The sequence below is a fragment of the Cebus imitator genome, unplaced genomic scaffold (assembly GCF_001604975.1).
Source record: "Cebus imitator isolate Cc_AM_T3 unplaced genomic scaffold, Cebus_imitator-1.0 Scaffold634, whole genome shotgun sequence".
In the NCBI taxonomy this organism is placed as follows: domain Eukaryota; kingdom Metazoa; phylum Chordata; class Mammalia; order Primates; family Cebidae; genus Cebus; species Cebus imitator.
The window spans coordinates 220,723-238,746 of NW_016107949.1; the positions used below are offsets into that span (position 1 = coordinate 220,723).

Here is an 18,024-nt window from a genome sequence, read left to right on the forward strand (position 1 = left end):
AGCGGCGCTGGCCGGCACAGCCGCGCTGGCCGAAACAGCCGCGCTTGGCGACCGTGGAGCACCTCTGCCCGGGAATTTCCTAGTCTGTGGGCAATAAAAACACGGCGTCCACTCACCCTCTGCGCTTTCACTGGGAGCTGCAATCCTGAGCTGTTCCTAAACGGCCATCTTGGATCGGAATCGAAGAAAAATATTTGAGAATCAAAAAGTATTACCTCTTGTAATCTCATCAAGAACAAATTAATATCTTAAGAGAAACCTGTTTTTTTTTTTTAACCAAAATTGTAGTTGGTATTAGTATATTTTCAATATTGTAGCTAATTTTAATAAGACCTTATAAACAAATCTTTCTGCTCCCAATTAGTTTTCACTACAAGGTACGACTTTCATAAACTTTTTATAACCTCTTTAATTTTATCTATTTCTTAACTTTTTATAATTATTTAATTTTATTTATTTATTTTTTAAATTCTTTAATTTAAAAAATCCCTAAAAAATTCTAGGCAAAATTATGTTTTCTACCATAAAATTTTAGTTTATTTTCTAAAAATTTCTGGATTTAGCCTGCTCTAATATTTGGTTTCAGATTTAGACATCCATATTCAGAAGGCCTTGGCCTACAATTCACTTTCCATGGAATGAATCATACTGCATTTGGAATCAAGATTATCCTGATTTGATTAAGGCAGTGTGGTTATATTTCTTCTGTGACCATTCTGTGGGAGAGTGTGTACAAAATTTGTGTAGGAAACAACATACTTTTATAAATAGAGAAAAATATTCTGGGCAAAAAGCTTTATTCAAGAATCAAAAATAGGAAATGGATACCCATTTTCCATGATGTGCTTATTTCATATTGAATACCTGTATCAAAACATGTCATACACCCCATAAGTATGTGTACCCTGCTGTGTACCCACAAAAATTTAGAAAATAAATAAAAAATCATCAAAACCACAAATTGAGTGATAACACCATAAAACACTTCCAAACGTTGTGCATTTTTTGGTAAACAACAAGTAACTCTTAAGACATCTCAAGCCTAATATTAAATGCCCTGGGTTTTACATTGGAAATTTATTCTCTCTTTGTTGTGGTTACTGGTGCTTGATATTAACTGCTTACTTTGTAATTATAATTTCGTTTTTCCCAGTTTCATCTTAATATTTGTTTTCAAAATAATTAATTGAGGTCAAATTTGTATAACTGAAGTAACATTTTTAAACGAGCAATTCAGTGGCATTTAGTATATTCACAAGATTGTGCAACCTCCATCTCTATCTGGTTTCAAAGTATAAAACCTTTCAATATTAAGTAAATCAGTTTCTGCCTATTTACCCCTTTTTTTAGCCCCTGGCAACCACCAGTCTGTTCTGTCTTTATTGATTTATCTGTTCTGAATATTTCATATGTGCAATCATGACTCATTGCAACCTCTGCTTCCCAGTTGAAGTGACACTCCCACTTCAGCCTCCTGAATAGCTGGGATTACAGTTGTGCACCACCACACCTGGGTAATTTTTGCATTTTTTAGCAGAGACAGGATTTCACCATGTTGGCCATGCTGGTCTCAAACTCCTGCCCTTGCCAGGTACAGTGACTCATACCTATAATCCTGGCACTTTGGGAGGCTGAGGCAGGCAGACCACAAGGTCAGGAGTTTGAGACCAGTCTGGCCAATATGGTGAAATCCCTTCTCTACTAAAAATACAAAAAGAATTAGCTGGGCATGATGGTGCACACCTGTAATCCCAGCTACTCGGGAGAATGAGGCAGGATAATTGCTTGAAACCAGGAGTCAGAGGTTGCAGGGAGCCGAGATCACACCACTGCATTCCAGCCTAGGTGACAGAGCAAGACTCTGTCTTAAGAAAAACAAAAATTCCTGACCTCAGGTGATCCTCCTGCCTCAGCCTCCCAAAGTGCTGGGATTATGCACAGGTGTAAGCCACTGTGTCCAGCCACCTCTTATATTTTCATCAATATGTGAGTGCATTTTAATCAAGTAGTCTGATACTCATAGTAGTTTATTCCAAATGTGTTTGGCTTTTTGATATTTTATGCCCAGAAAGATACATATGAATGATTTCTCCTTGGAGAATTATCTTTGTCATTTATTTTATTTGGTCCTCAATGTTACCTCATCTATTGTAAATATAGTGAGTCCTACTTTAATTTTGCTTATATTTTCTGCCACAAATTTGATATTTGTCAATTTCTTTATTTTCAGATTTCCTTTTCTTCAAAGTAACCTATAGCTGGTTTTGTTTTAAAATCTAATATTTTAGGCTAGGCATGTTGGCTCATGCCTATACTCGCAGGGTTTTGGCAGGCTAAGGCAGCAGAATCACTTGTTGAGATCAGCCTGGGCAACATAAGGAGAATCCACCTGTATCAAAAACAAAGCCAAAAAATGTTTTAAAGAAGAAAAAAAGAAAAATAAGTAAATAAAATCAAATATTTCTGTCATTGACACTCTTTTAGCTTACTTCTTTGTTGTTTACTTAACATTTTTGTTTTGATAATATCTTAGTATAGTATCAGTGATATAATGTATGTTTTATTTATTTATTTTCTGAGATGGAGTTTCACTCTTGTTGCCCAAGCTGGAATGCAATGGTATGATCTCAGCTCACTGCAACCTCCATCTCCTGGATTCAAGCCATTCTCTTGCCTCAGCCTCTCAAGTAGCTGGGATTACAGGTGCACCACCATGCTCAGCTAATTTTTTTTTTTTTTTGTAGAAATGAGGTTTCACCATGTTAGCCAGTCTAGCGTTGAACTCCTGACCTCAGGTGATCCACGTGCCTTGGATTCCCAAAGTGTTGGGATTACAGGCATGAGCCACCATGCCCAACTTCTTAATTTTTTTTCTTTCTTTTTTTTTTTTTTTTGAAGTGCATGCCATTGCACTTCACTCTGCTGCTCAGGCTGAAGTGCAATGGCATGATCTCAGCTCACTGCAACCTCCACCTCCTGGGTTCAAGCCATTCTCCTGCCTCAGTATCCTGAGTAGCTGGGACTACAGGCATGTGCCACCACACCTGGCTAATTTTTCTATGTTTAGTAGAGACAGGGTTTCACCATGTTGCCCAGGTTGATCTTGCTACCGACCTCAAGAGATCTGCTCACCTCAGCCTCCCAAAGTGCTGGGATTACAGGTGTGAGCCATCACACCTGGCTGTTTTACCTTATACTATAGTTTTTAAGCATACTTTCTCTGTTTCATTTGTGGTGCTGGTTAAATTTCTTTTCTTTCATTTGGCAGATTATTGCTTTTTAGTTCTGATTATCAACTTATTACTAATTATTACAGTTGAGCCTGTATTTCTTTATTAACACACACTTTTTAAATAATGTTTTCTCATCAATATCTTTTTCTTTTTCAACTTTCATTTAGAATCAGGAGGCATGTGCAGGTTTGTGCTGAGGTTTGGGGTGTGGCTGAACTCATCACTCAGGTAGGAGCATAGTACCCAATAGGTAGTTTTTTGGCCCTTGCTCCCAGCCTTATCTCCTCTAATAGTCCCCGGGATCTATTGTTTCCATCTTTATGTTCATATGGACTCAATGTTTAGTGCCCTCTTGTAAGAATACGTGGTATTTTATTATTTCTGCATTAGTTTGCTTAGGATAATGGCCTTCAACTGCATCCATGTTGCTGCAAAGGTCATGATTTTGTTCTTTTCTATGGCTGCATACTATTCCATCGTGTATTTGTAGCACATTTTCTTTATCCAGTCTACTACTGATGGGCATTTAGGTTGGTTCCATGTTTTTGCTATTGCAAAGAGTGGGGCAATGCATTCATGCATCTTTATGACAAAACAATTTATATTCCTTTGGGTACATACCCAGTAATGTGATTGCTGAGTCAAATGGTAGTTCTGTTTTTAGCTTTGAAGAATTGCCACACTGTTGTCCACAATGGTTGAACTAATTTACACTCCCTCCAATAGTGTATGAGTGTTCCTTTTTCTCCGTAACCTCGCCAGAACCTGTTATTTGGACCTTTTAATACTAGCCATTCTTACTGGTGTGAGATGTTATCTCATTGTGGTTTTGATTTGCATTGCTCTGATGATTAATGATGATAAGCCTTTTTAATATGTTGGTTGGCTGCTTGCATGTCTTCTTTTGAGAAGTGTCTGTTCACATCCTTTGCCCACTTTTTAATGGGATTGTTTTTTACTTGTTGATTTCTTTAATTTCCTTCTGGATTCTGGATAGTAGGCTTTTATCTGCATTAGATATTATGTATAGCTTGTGAATAGTTTCTCCTATTCTGTAGGATAGCTGTTTACTTCCTTAATAGTTTCTCTTGCTGTGTAGTAGCTCTTTAATTTAAATACATTCCATTTATCAATTCTTATTTTCTTGCATTTGCTTTTGATGACTTAGCCATAAATTCTTTGCCAGTGCCAATGTCAAAAAGGGTATTTCCTAGGTTTCCTACTTGGATTTTCATAGTTTGAGGTCTTACATTTAAGTCTTTAATGCATATTGAGTCGATTTTTGTATACTGTCATATGAAAGGGTCCAGTTTCATTCTTCTGTGTAGAGGTAGTTATCCCAGCACCATTTATTGAATAGAGAGTATTTTCCCCATGCTTAGTTTTTGGAAACCTCATTGAAGATCAGTTGACTGTAGTTGTGTGGCATTCTTTCTGGGTTCTTTACTCTCTCTTATTTGCCTGTGTGTCTGTTTTTGTACTAGTACTGGGCTGTTTTGGTTGCTACAGTCTTGTAGGATAGTTTGAAGTTAGGCAATGTGATGGCTCCAGACTTGTCCTTTTTGCTTAGAGCTACTATGGCTATTCGAGCTCTTTTTGTTTCATATAAATTTTAGAATTTTTTTCTAATTCTATGACAAATGATGTTGGTAATTTGATGGGAATAACCTTGGATTCATAATTTGCTTTGGACAGTGTGGCCATTTTAACAATGTAGATTCTTCTAATCCATAAGCATGAAACATTTTTGAATTTACTTGCATCATGTCTTATTTATTTCAGCAGTGTTTTGTAGTTTCTTTGATAGAATTCATCAAGATCTTTTGATTGTCCATTTTTACTTTCATCCCACCTATTAAAAACTCCAACTGCTTTGTCATCTGTTGTTGAAACTCATATGCATAGAATTAGTGTGTACATTTTTATGTCAGGCTTCTTTCCTTTAACATACATTAGATTCATTTATCTTGTTAAGTGTACTAGTAGTTCATTCCTTGCATTGTTACATAGTATTTCATTGCATAAAAATATTATGATTTATTTTTCCATTTCCCTCTTGACAGGCATTTTATAAAGTTTAATTTTATTTCTAGTTGTTTCTTAGTTTACCATTCTGTATTTTTGTAGTGTTCACTCTGGTTATGACAGTGTTCATTTTTTACTTACTTTTGTCTACATTAAACTAGTACTTTTCTGCATCACAGACAGTATAAGAATCTTGAAACAGTTTAACTTTGGCTGGGCATGGTGGCTCATGCCCGTAATCCCAGCAGTTTGGGAGGCCAAGGTGGGTGGATCACAAGGTCAGGAGTTCGACACCAGCCTGACCAACATGGTGAAACCCCGTCTCTAGCCAGGCATAGTGGGACACTCTTGAAATCCCAGCTACTCAGGAGGCTGAGGCCGGAGAATCACTTGAACCCAGGAGGTGTTGGTTGCAGTAAGCCAAGATCGCTCCACTGCACTCCAGCCTGGGTGACAGCATGAGACTCCATCTCAAATACAAAAACAGTTTAACTTTGTTTACCCTTATACTGTCCTTTTTGCCATTGTTCTGACATACTTTATTTTTATGTTTGTCAGTTTCTAATAGACTTTACTGTGGTTGCATTGAATCTCTTTTGCAGGTTTCTTCATTCTATCCTTCAGTTTTATGCTTCTATTAAGTATTATTTTACTCCAACCTGAAGAACTATAGTATTTCTTGTGTGTTATGCACTGTTGTAAGTTTTTTTCAGCCTTTATTTGGAAAATATATTTATTTTAGAAGAGTATCCTTGAAGGATTTAGAATTTCTTGGTTGCCTCTCTAACTTTTTAAAATGTCATTCCATTCCATGTGGTGATCTGACACCAAACATGCAATATCTCTGTGGTATGCCTGTAATTTTTTGAAAAAATGAACAAACTTTAGGTACATAGTAGATTACAGGCTCAGTGGCTCATGCCTGTAATTCCAGCACTTTGGGAGGCCAAGGTAGGCAGATTAGCCTGAGGTCAGGGGTTTGAGATCAACCTGGCCAACATGGTAAAACCCCACCTCTACTAAAAATACAAAGATTAGCCAGGCATGGTGGTATAGGACGGTAATCACAGCTGCTCAGGAGGCTGAGACAGGGAAATCACTTGAACCTATGCAATGGAGGTTGCAGTGAGCCAAAATCATGCCACAGCACTCCAGCACGGGTAACAAAATGAGACTTTGTTTAACAACAAAAAAAAAAGTAGTTAGCATCTTGCGTCTTGTTCTGGATTCGGTTTTGGCTTAAGAAAATGTCGTGGCTGGTTTGATCTTCTATTTGGACTACCAAAACTTTCTCCATATCAGCAAAAAGACTGGTTTAATTTCTTATCATTCACGCATTCATTGAAGTAGCTTTTTAAAAATTCTCAAGAACTTTCCTTTTGCAGTCACAACTTGGCTGTTTCATACAAGAGGCCTAGATTTCAGCCAATCTCAGCTTTTAACATGCATCCTTCACCAAGCTGAATCATTTCTAACTTTTGATTTAAAGGGAGAGATGTGCCCTTAATTAAACACCTATAGCCCATTATAGAGCCATTAATTGGCCTAAATTTAATGTTGTTGTGTTTCGTGGAATAGTGAGGCCCAAAGAGAGGAACAGCAATGATGGAATGGCTGGTCCATGGAGCACTCCAAACACACACAACACTTACCAATTAAATTTGCTGCCTTATATGAATGTGGTTTGTGGCACCCCAAATATAGTTGTGATAGTTACATCAGAGATCACTGAGCACAGCTCACCATAAGTGATATAAAAACAATGAAAAAGTGTGAAATATTGTGAGAGTTAACCAAATGTGACATAGAGATACAAAATGATCACATGCTGTTGAAAGAATGGTGTGGATAATTGCTACAACTCTTCAGTTTGTAAAAAATGCAGTATCTGAAAAATCTCAATAGAGCAGAGTGCAATAAAAGGAGGTATTGCTGTACAGGTGTGCATCACCTTACCCAGCACACTTGCATATTGGTTGTCATTCTCCCAGACTTCCCCAAAGGACGATGGCCTTTACCCAGGATAACTATGCATTGGGAGGAAAGAAAGAATCAGACATGGAGGGGCAACTGGAAACTGATTCTGAACTGACATTGATTTTAGGAGACCTAAAACATCACTGTGGCCCACCACTCAAGTCTAGAAGCTTATGGAGGTCAGGTGATCAACGGAGTATTGGCTCAGGCCTCACTCACAGTAGGTCCAATGGGTCCTTCAACCCATCCTATGATTATTTCCCAGCTCCAGATTCACGATTGAACTAGACATACATAAAAGCCAGTAGAATTCCCACATTGATTCTCCACCCTGTGAATTCAGTGCTATTATCATGAGAGAGGCCAAGTGGCTAGAACTATCCCTACAAAGTAATATAATAAAATAAGAGTATTGTATTCTTGGAGAGATTAGAGAAATTAGTGCAACCATCAGTGGTTTGGAGGAGACAGAGGTTGTAATATCTACCATGTCTATATTCAGCTTGCCTATTTGGACTATGCAGGTGACTGACAAATCTTGAAAAATGGCAGTATCTTATAAGCTTACCTGGGTAGTAACTCCAATTGCAGCTGCTTTACGAGATGTGATTTCATTGCTTGAGTAAAATAGCACCTTCTCTAGTACCTGGCATTCAACTATGGAACTGGAAATTGTTTTTTATACCTGTCTATAAGGTCTACTAGACACAGCTCACTTTCAGCTGACAAGACCACACCTCCCTGTCTTACCTTAGGAACATATTAACACTCTAGTCATATGTCATAATTTATTTCACAGCAATCTTGGTTGCCTTTCACAAGATATCACAGTGGTCCATTACATTAATGACGTGAGCAAAAGTTAGCAACTACTCTCAGTTTATTAGTAAGAAATTCACATGTCAGAAGAAGGAAAATAACTCCCAACAAAAATACATCAATCTTCTACCTCAATAATTTCTAGAATACTCAATAAAAATATTCAATAATTTCTAGGGCCCACACTCATGGAATTCATTGTCTTACCAGGCTCCCAAGCATCATGAAGCAGCTGGCTTGATGCATAGGTGGAATGATCATTTGAAGATTCAGTTATAGAGCCAGGTAGGTGACAGTACCTGCTGGGCTGGGACAAGGCTCTCCATAAGGATGCACATGTTCTGAATCAGCATCTATTACCTGATATAGTTTCTCTTATAGCCAGGATTTACAAGTCCAGGAATCAGGGAATAGAAACAGGAGTGGCACCAGTCACTGTTTCTCCTGGCGGCCCACTAGCAAAACTGTTGCTTCCCATTCTTGAAACTTAATGGTATGCTAGCCTAGAAATCTTGATTCCAGAGGGAGAAATGACTCCATGAGGATGCATATAATAGTTCCATTGAACTGGATGTTGTAGCATGTGTTAAAGTTTCCTTTCTTTTTAAAAGGTAAATTATATTTCATTCTATGTGTGGGGATGGAAGGTCCTGACCCAAGCAACTTTGGAAAAGAGAATTTTGCTTGGACACTGTAAGACTCAAGAACTTAACAAAAACACTGTATTCTAGCTAATTTGCCTCCTGAAAGTGTAAGGATTAGCAATTCAGAAACTACCTTGAATGTTAGTGTATATTAGTGTATACCTATGTATGCTTATATACTAACTACACACGTCTATTATATATAATATCTAATAGTAGATATATAATATATAATTTATGTATATCTAGGTAATATGATCTAGTATACCTAGATCTAGCATACCTATTATATACATTGCACATATATATAGTGTTTGTTTCTTACTGTGATTTTAAAAAATTTACAAATAAACAGAGAGAATACTGGAGTGAACCCTGTAGTGCTGGACTGAATTTGTGAATATCAGGCTATGGGACCAGCTGCGGCCGCGGCACCACCCCAGGCGCCCTGAAGGAGTGGAAGGCGAATTTCAAGAAGATGCGTGGCCAGGTAGAACTGCCCAGCCTGGCTGCCCCAGGAGGGGGCAGCAGCGACACAGCCGGGCAGTCCCCCCACAGGGGCGCTGGGCACCTTGGCTACCGCTGCAGCCAACCAGTTCAACAACCTCCCTCCCGGGTGGGTGCCGGCCGCACCTGCCGCCCTGCCCGTGAGCCCTGAACGGCGCGGTCCATTCTGCAGTGCTGACCTGGGAGGCCCCAGCCCGCGGCGGATGGAGGACGAACTCCCAGCCGCCCCTGCCTCCACCTCGACTGCACCGCCATCCCCTGGGGACCAGGAGGAGCAGGACGGTGCCCCTGAGAAGGGCAAGAGCTCAGGCCCCAGTGCCAGGGAAGGCAAGGGAAGATAGAGAAGAGGAAGGTGGGGAGAAGGGGCGCTTCACTGGCACGGTCAGCGTCCCCGCCACAGAGTGCACGAAGATGATGAAGCGGGGCAGAAAGAGCAAAGAGAAGATTCAATTACACAACAGAACACAATGCAGAATGAAGTCGTAAACTTAAGGCACTTCCTGTCGGCTGCAAGAGCCATCTAGAACAGATACAGGCAGATATAAAAGTACAGCCAGTGTCTCTGAAGAAGTCTCAAGTAGATATCCTTGAATAGTCAGAAGTCAGTTCCCCAGGTATAACAGGGATGCACATGTTTCAGGCAATCTGGTTTCACGTAGCACATTGGAAAAGAAAATTGAAGATCTTGAAAAGGAAGTAGTAACAGAAAGACAAGAAAATCTAAGACTTGCAAGACTGATGCAAGATAAAGAGGAAATGACTGAAAAACTCAAAGAAGGAATTGATGGATTTTTTTTGAGGCAGAGTCTTGCTATGTCTCCCAGGCTGGTGTGCAATGGAGCAATCTTGGCTCACTGCAACCTCCAGCACTGGGACAGCGGATGGGGGCGCTGACCCTCTCCAATCCTATATGAGAGATAGTGTTTGGGTTTTGGAAAGGCTATCAAACTTCCATATGCACACCTACATGCTAAAACTCTCTGGCATAATGATAAATTATACCAGAACCATGTGATTACTTCAGAGGAGTAGCCCGCAACATCAACCTTCCACCCACAACCTTCCACCCACTCCTTCCACCTCTGCCTCTTCCACTGAAGAGATAAAGAGCTTGGCAAACTCATCTCTGCACTATCTTCATCTGAGTACTGGAGATATTAAACTTCCCTCCAGCTACAGCTGTAGTGGAGGATAAATGGGCTGATTTACATAAGCTGTGCAGTGGTGATAAAATTTTTATTTGCAACATTCACCTTTGTGTTGAGGTGTGCACATGGAAGCATCCTTTCTGGAGAAATGTACACATACTCCCAAAGACATTCACAATCACTACACACAGACTCTCTCCTTATACCCCCCACCTTGATGCACCCCATTCTATTTCATAAAAATGACACAGCAGCTAACAGCAACTACGTAGGATAATCACCACTCTTCAGTACAGTCTTTGTAATTTCTGCCCAAACCTCATTTTCCAGTAGGAAGCTCCAATGAGTGACTGTCTCCAAAAAGTAGGCATGAAAGTGTCACCTTTCTCAACACTAAGATTTTTCCTTAGCAAAACAGTGATCCAAGAATATGTATCACTTTTGTCACTTGCTGACTACTCCTGCATTTAGAGAAAGAAAAACACTGAGGGTAAGATCATGCCGTGTCCTGTGTACACTGGTCTTTTTCCTAACTTAGTGCTATTAGAAAACCAGATGGGAAATTGTGCTGGAGGCAATGGCCCCAAACATAAAGCCTAGAAAACATTTGTAGAAATGCACCAGATTTTTGTGCACGATTTTAAAGTTTATTTGGTTGTAAATTGATAATTTTCAAGAAGGGTTTTCTCCTGCAGAAAATGCTTGCTGACATGGTTTATAACTGAAGCTGTCATCCAGGAATGCCATCTTCAATCAGTTCTTAGTTGGTAATGAATTCTCATTTTATGTTTTCCCACCAAGAAATTCCCTAAGTCATCTAATGGTATACATGGTAAGATTTTCATATCTTTATTATTCAAGTAAAATAAAAAGAAACATAGGAAAAAATAAAATTCCCCTTTCAGACAAAGAAAGAACTTACTATGATAATGGACAGAACGCTGTGAAAGGGTGCCACATAGGAATATTCAGGCCCTGGGTACTCTTGACGATCTAGGAGACATAGGGTGAGTACCACCCCATGGATTCTGCTGAGGGAATCCCTCGGGTTATCTTGGGTAGTATGGACATGAGGCTGACATTTGTGAAGAAGGTGAGTTACAGCAGACAGAGCTGAAGACCCATCCTCCTTGTCTCACTCCATTGCTGGGGCTGGACTACGGTGGCATGATCTAGGCTCACTGCTATCTCTGTCTCCCAGGTTCAAGTGATTCTCCTGTTTCAGCCTCCTAAGTAGCTGGGTTCACTTGCACCCACCACCACAGGCAGTTAGTTTTTGTGCTTTTAGTAGAGACAGTGTTTCACCATATTAGCCAGGCTGGTCTCAAACTCCTGACCTCAAGTAATTCACCCACCTTGGCCTACCAATGTTCTGGGATGACAGGCATGAGCCACCACACCCAGTCTGTTCTCAGCTTTTAAACAGGACCTGAGGAATAACCTGATCACAGAAGCAAAAGCTTGTGACCTCTCCATGTGTGTTTCACATTTCTGACCACAGGAAAGTCCACTATAAAATGTACCTGTTCAAATCCTGGGTTATGCAACCATTAAGACCATCCCGCAATGATAGACAGTGCTTAGAATTTCTGTAGGCTATTATATATCTGTGTGCACAGGTCTTTTCTTCACTTGTTGACATTAGAAAACCAGGTAAGGATAGTGAAAGTAGTCAATGCAAGAACCCCAAAATAGAGCCTAGAGGACACGTGGAAAGACACAAGCTTTCGTGCATGATTTTCAGGTTTATTTTCATTGCATGTTCACAATTATTTTCAAGAAGAAAGTGTTTCTCCTGGGAAAATGCTTACTGCCATAGAGTTTTTAAGTGAATGTGGCATCTATAAATGTCATCTTGAACTCATTCTTGCTGGGTAATAAACTCTCACTTTACAGTTGCCCACCAAGAAATTCTGTAAGTCATCATAATGTACATGGTAAGATTATCATATCATATCTCTATAGAAAACCCAAGAGAAGTAAAATTCCCAACTCAGACAAAGAAAAAAGACTTTACCCTGAAAGGTTCTAGTGATCTCATAGATGTTCTCTTGAGTGAATATTCACACACCAAGCCTTCAGCATGATCTAGGAAACAACAGAGTAATTGCCAACACATTTAACAAAGTTTTTTAAATGTACCATTTTTAGAGGCTAAGACAGTGGAATCAATTGAGGTTAGAAAGTTGAGACCAACCTGGGCAACATAGCAGGACCCCTTCTCTTAAAAAAATTTAAAAAATAATAGCTGATTGTGGTGGCACACGCCTAAAGTGTTACCTACTTGGAGGCTGAGGAGGGAAAATTGCTTGAGCCCAGGAATTTGAGTCTGCAGTGAGCTGTGATCATGTCACTGCACTCCAGCTAATATTGGTGCCTTTCAATATATGCATATTTACTTCTCCCAAAAAAAGACTAAAAATATACTAATGTGGGAGGTGGGGAATTAGTTGAAGTATTGATGAAACAAGAATGGCACATAATTAGTAGTTGTTGAGGCAGAGTGACAGGTCTATTACACTGCTTTGTGTATTTTATGTATGTTGAAAATGTTCTATAATAAAATGCTTATGTAAAAAAATAAAGTTTATCTACAACATTAGCTATTAAGATCTTGGTTACCTTTGGGGACTAAGGAGGAAAAAAGTGACTGCCAGGACATGAATATGGTGGGTCCTATTTCTTGGTTACACAAGTGTATTCCTTTTTCAACAATTCATTGAGATTTACATGAATGCCTAGTGCATGTATTTCTGTGTGCATGTTATACATCAATAAAAATTTAAATAGTACATGCTTACAGAAAAATCCGAACTCAGTATCTTAGATTAAGGGCAGTATGTCAGGTTTTTGTTTGTTTGTTTGTTTGAAAGTAAGGCACATTCACTCATGGCATTATAAAATGTTTTAATATTTGGAAGGACTTCTTTATATCCTAACCCTTGAGTGACCCTCTAGATCTTTCCATTTTTACCTTATTTTGGTAAGAGTTATAGTTTTTTTTATGATACAATTTTCCCCAGAATGGTCCTCCCCCAACAATGATGGTCATCAAGGCCAGGATACCTAGCGCAGTGCCCTGCATAGAGTATGCACTCACTATGTATAGAGCTAGGTTGAGTCAGGAACAAAACGAGCAGAATAGTAAGTAGGTAATGCAGGTGAAACTAAAAGGCCACAGCTCAGCAGCAAACATTTTAACGTTCTTTGAGAAATTATCTGTGACTAGTTCACCAAAGTATGTTTTCTTAGCAGTCATAAATTGTCATTCTCCTTACTGTCATTTCTTTTAGCATTCCCTGTTGGGAGAGACAGGATCTAGTCATTAGGCAGTAGCCCAAAAAGCCAAAACTTTGAACATATATTCCACTGTTCTCATTCTATACTGAGGGAGATACTAAAAGTTGGATGTTTTCCACTGAGCCCAATTGCTGTTTTGGGAAAGAAGAAGGGATGAGGTGAATATAAGTCAGACCTGGTTGCCTTCTACAGCAAGCTTTTCTAACCCACCTTACTTTGTTGTTGTTGTTATTGTTTTGTTTTATGCTTTTGGCAGCTTGTATCCATGGTTTTTAGGTTCTGTCTCTATTGATAAGCAGAAAAGAGGGATGAGGAAAGGGACTTACTGGCTCAACTGGACATAGAAACTAAGAACTCATGACTGTATTATCTGCCTTGGATGCCCTGTTCTACAGTAAAGGAAATATCTTTGTAATGTAAAAAGAGAAAGAATAATAGGCATACACCCCAATAGGAAATAATGAACAAATAATTAAGGTGACAGGTACACAGGCCAAGGAGGAAACTTTAAAAATGTGGTGTGGGAAGTTCTGCTGCAATGAAATTGGTTCTGGAAAATCCTAGATTTACTTCTTTTGTTGCCACAGCCAGAAATTTCCTACCCTATGCTTATTATGCCCTTAAATCTTCTAAGGCTTCTCTCCCTCCATTAACATTCCAGGGCATTCACGGTGAGAGCTGAAGTCCTCCTCTTCTTTCTTTTATTTTCATGAAGGCTTTGTGGTCTGAATGCTTTTCCATGGTTTTGGGGGCCTAGGGAAATCTGCACATTTTGGGAGACTTCTATATTAAGCTATTTTGTAAAAATCTGTGCCTCATGTCAGAAGTTTGTGAGAGTAAAAGTGTAGACATTGGGGTTTGGTTCACACATTTCAGAAACACCAAGGAAAAATGTTTATGCTTTATAATGTTCAGTCCTATGATTTCAAATGTGATCCTACAAAAAAATCTGACAAAAATTTTATCAGAGCCAAAGGAACCTCAGCACATATGATAAAGTTGAATATCCTATTTCACTTTATTCTTTTTTTCATCTCTGATTATGTAGGTCAAAAATTTTCTTTTTCTTAGTAGGAACTAACTTAGAATTCTGAACTCTCTGTGCCAAGTGCCTCTCCTGTAAAATTGTTTATTTTATCTACTCACCTCAAAGAATTTTTAAAGACCTTAATGCCACAGAAAAACTTAGAAACTTTCCCAGAATATAGTGCTTTCTTAATTGTTACATTATTCCTTAATGTGTTATTTTATCAATTAATCTTATGTAAAGCTTAACATACTGCGATCTGTATGTTTTCACTTTCTGATTTGTGTGTATGCCAAATTGACCTGTAATTTTAGTTTCAGAGGTTTCAGAATAGCATACTTGAATTTATGTGTTCTATAAAAAGTGAATTAGAGACTTAATATACACCTGCACTTTAATAAAAGTTTTGGTTTGTGTGTCTAAGTTTACTGCATAGAAAAACTTATCATCAGTGTTTCCATTTACTTTCCTCAACATTTATCTGAATGATAGTATAATTTATTTCTAATTTCTTATTATATAGTAGTATTTCATACCATATTTTACAATATTCATGTTGTTCCTATGTTTAAAAATGTAAGGCTTTTCTTTGCTTTTAAAAAAATAAATTATAGCCTTCCCATTATGTATAAAAAGAGGAGCAATATATTAAGAATATAAAAAAGTGTCTCAATATCATTGAAATTTTTATTAAAGTTTTGTCATAAATGCACTTTATGGAAGGTTATAATGCATTTATTGCGAAATTTTGTTACTCTAACCATATGCTAATAATTAAAAATCTTCTCTTTATGGGTGCCCAGTTATTGTTGAACATTGTAGTCACCTAGAAAGATTCTTCTTCAGTTGTATCCTTTGTTTATTCGGTATTTCACAGGTTAATGTTTATTTAATTTTGTTTTGCAATTTCATGTTCCTGTATTTCCTTGTTAGGATAGGCTGCCTTAAGTCATTTAATTGTGTTTTTAGTTTTTGCCTATATAATTTTTTATAACTATATCCAACTCTGTATACTTTTGAGTGTAGAAAAAAAGTCAAATGTGAATCAACCATATGTCTATTGCCAAAATACTTCTCTATTCGTTTGTCTGTATAAACATTACTCATACTTTATGACTTGTGTACTTGTTTTATTAGTTGATAATCAATTATTTTTTTACTTTTCTCTGGGTGACTAGTTGTGGAAATTGTCCTAATTTTCACATCTATGTATTAATCAATCTATATTACTTTTGTGTGAGAGAAACACTTCTGTGATTTGAAGGTAATTTTTTTTTTACCTCTGAACCTTTTATTGGTCTCCTGAACCCCAAAAGGTACCTTGCTTCTGCCGGCTTAATGCCTCAAAACTTCAGTATTGGTCTCAGACACCAGTTTGCCGTCCACCATCCTGCAGGGGATGGTCTTTTACGTGGTTTGCAAGTATTTGATACTTTCCAGGGTATCAACAAGATTGAGGTCCTCCTCATCTTCTGGAAGGTGGCAGTACGTGATGAACTCAACTTCCAGCTTGACCTTGATGTTTCACAGGGCCTCATGCTCCTGGGCCTGGTGTCCCTCTGCCCAGGTTTGTGCCAGCTCTGACTCCAGGTATCTTCCTCAGGCTGTCCTCCAAGCTGGCCTTCAGATTTCTTATTGAGTTCAGATTGATCTCCAAAAACTGGACTGTACATCTCAGCTCCCTGAGCATCATCTCAGCAGATCCGATCTCAGCAGAGTGCATGGTGACTACTGTGAGGCTTTCCTCAGTCCGCTGGGACCAGTACTTGTTCACCTCCTCTCAGTTCTTCTGAGCCATCTCATCATATTGGGCCTGGAAGTGTGTCATGATCTTGCCAAGGTCCTGAGATTTGGGGACATCTACCTCCATGGTCAACCAAGAGCTGGCTTATAGACCTTTAACTTCCTCCTCATGGTTCTTAGTGAAGAGCAGCTCTTCCTAAGGGCATCAATCTCTGTCTCCCACAGCAGCCGAGTGACAGTGGTATCATCAATGACATTGCAGAGCCCATGGATGTCGCCCTCCCCAGACTGACACATCACAAGCTCCGTCTCACACTTTGAAGTCATCAACAGGAAGATTGACATTGCCAATCACTGTCCATAGAATTTGCAAAGATCTGAGCCCTCAGGTCCTCAGTAGTCTTTTGAAGTAATGCCCTTGGTCTCTGATCTGGGGGCCCTTCTCCAGGTGCTCCCATATTCTGCTCTCCAGCTTCCGATTCCCAGTCTCCAGGTTCCTCACTTTGTCCAGGTAGGAGGCCAGGCAGTTGTTCAAGCCTTGCATTGTCTCCTTCTCATTTTGGATGCCCCCTAACCCACCAGACCCCTGGAACCCCCACAGCCAGGATCCCAGACCCCAAGCTGTCCTAGAAGCTAATGGAACAAGACACGGAGCTCTCGGAGCCCCAGCCCCTGGCACCTTCCTAGAAGCTGGCCATGCTGCTAACCTGCTGGGCACTTTAGTTGGGTGACTGGACAGAGCCCAGGGACCAGTAGTTGGTGGAGAGGGTGTGGAGTGAATGGTAAAGCTCATGCTGTCGGGAGAGGAAAGCGAAAGGACAGGATTCAGGTTTTGCTGAGGACCTGAAGGTAATTATTGAAATGCATTATAACTCTATCTCATTTAGGTATTATTGTTTTTTTTTTTTACATTGTTGTAAGAAACACATAAAATTAACAATTATTTACAATTTTACAATAACTTACAATGACAATAATTATAGCTTAGTCTTGTTATGCATGTTGACACTATCCGACATATCTCTAGAACTTTTTTATCTTACAAAACTAAAACTCAATACACCTGAAATAACTGCTCATGTTCCCCTTTGTTCAGCGCTTTACAAATGCCATCTTATTCTTTACTTCTAAGGGTGTTACTACTTTAGATATTTTATACATGTCGATTTATAAAGTATCTGTCTTGTAACTGGCTTATTTTGTTTAGAATAATGTCATTAAGATTTTATTTTTGTTGTAAATAATAGGTTTTCCACTTTTCAAAAGATGAGTAATATTCTATTGTTTTTACATTTGTGAGTTTTGTTGTAGTGTTCTCTATGCATCTGTTACATCTAATTATTTTGTGGTATTTTTATATTCCCTGTTTTCTTTTTCATATTTTATCTCACTTTATTATTAATTACAGAAGTAGAGTATTAAAGTATTCTACTCTTAGTATATTGCTGTTTTTTGCTTCTATTCTGTCAGGATATTATTGAAATATTAAAAAACCCTCATATGAGGTGCATATATATGTGTATGTGTAAACAATTATATATATATACACACACAATTTTATATATATATACACATATATATATATACATACATATATATAT

At 38.6% G+C, this 18,024-nt stretch overlaps 1 pseudogene; it reads left to right on the top strand.

Moving 5' to 3' along the window:
- Positions 1–17,154, top strand: part of LOC108295341 — a 39,194-nt pseudogene extending 22,040 nt beyond the window's left edge.
- Positions 17,155–18,024: the final 870 nt, after the last annotated feature.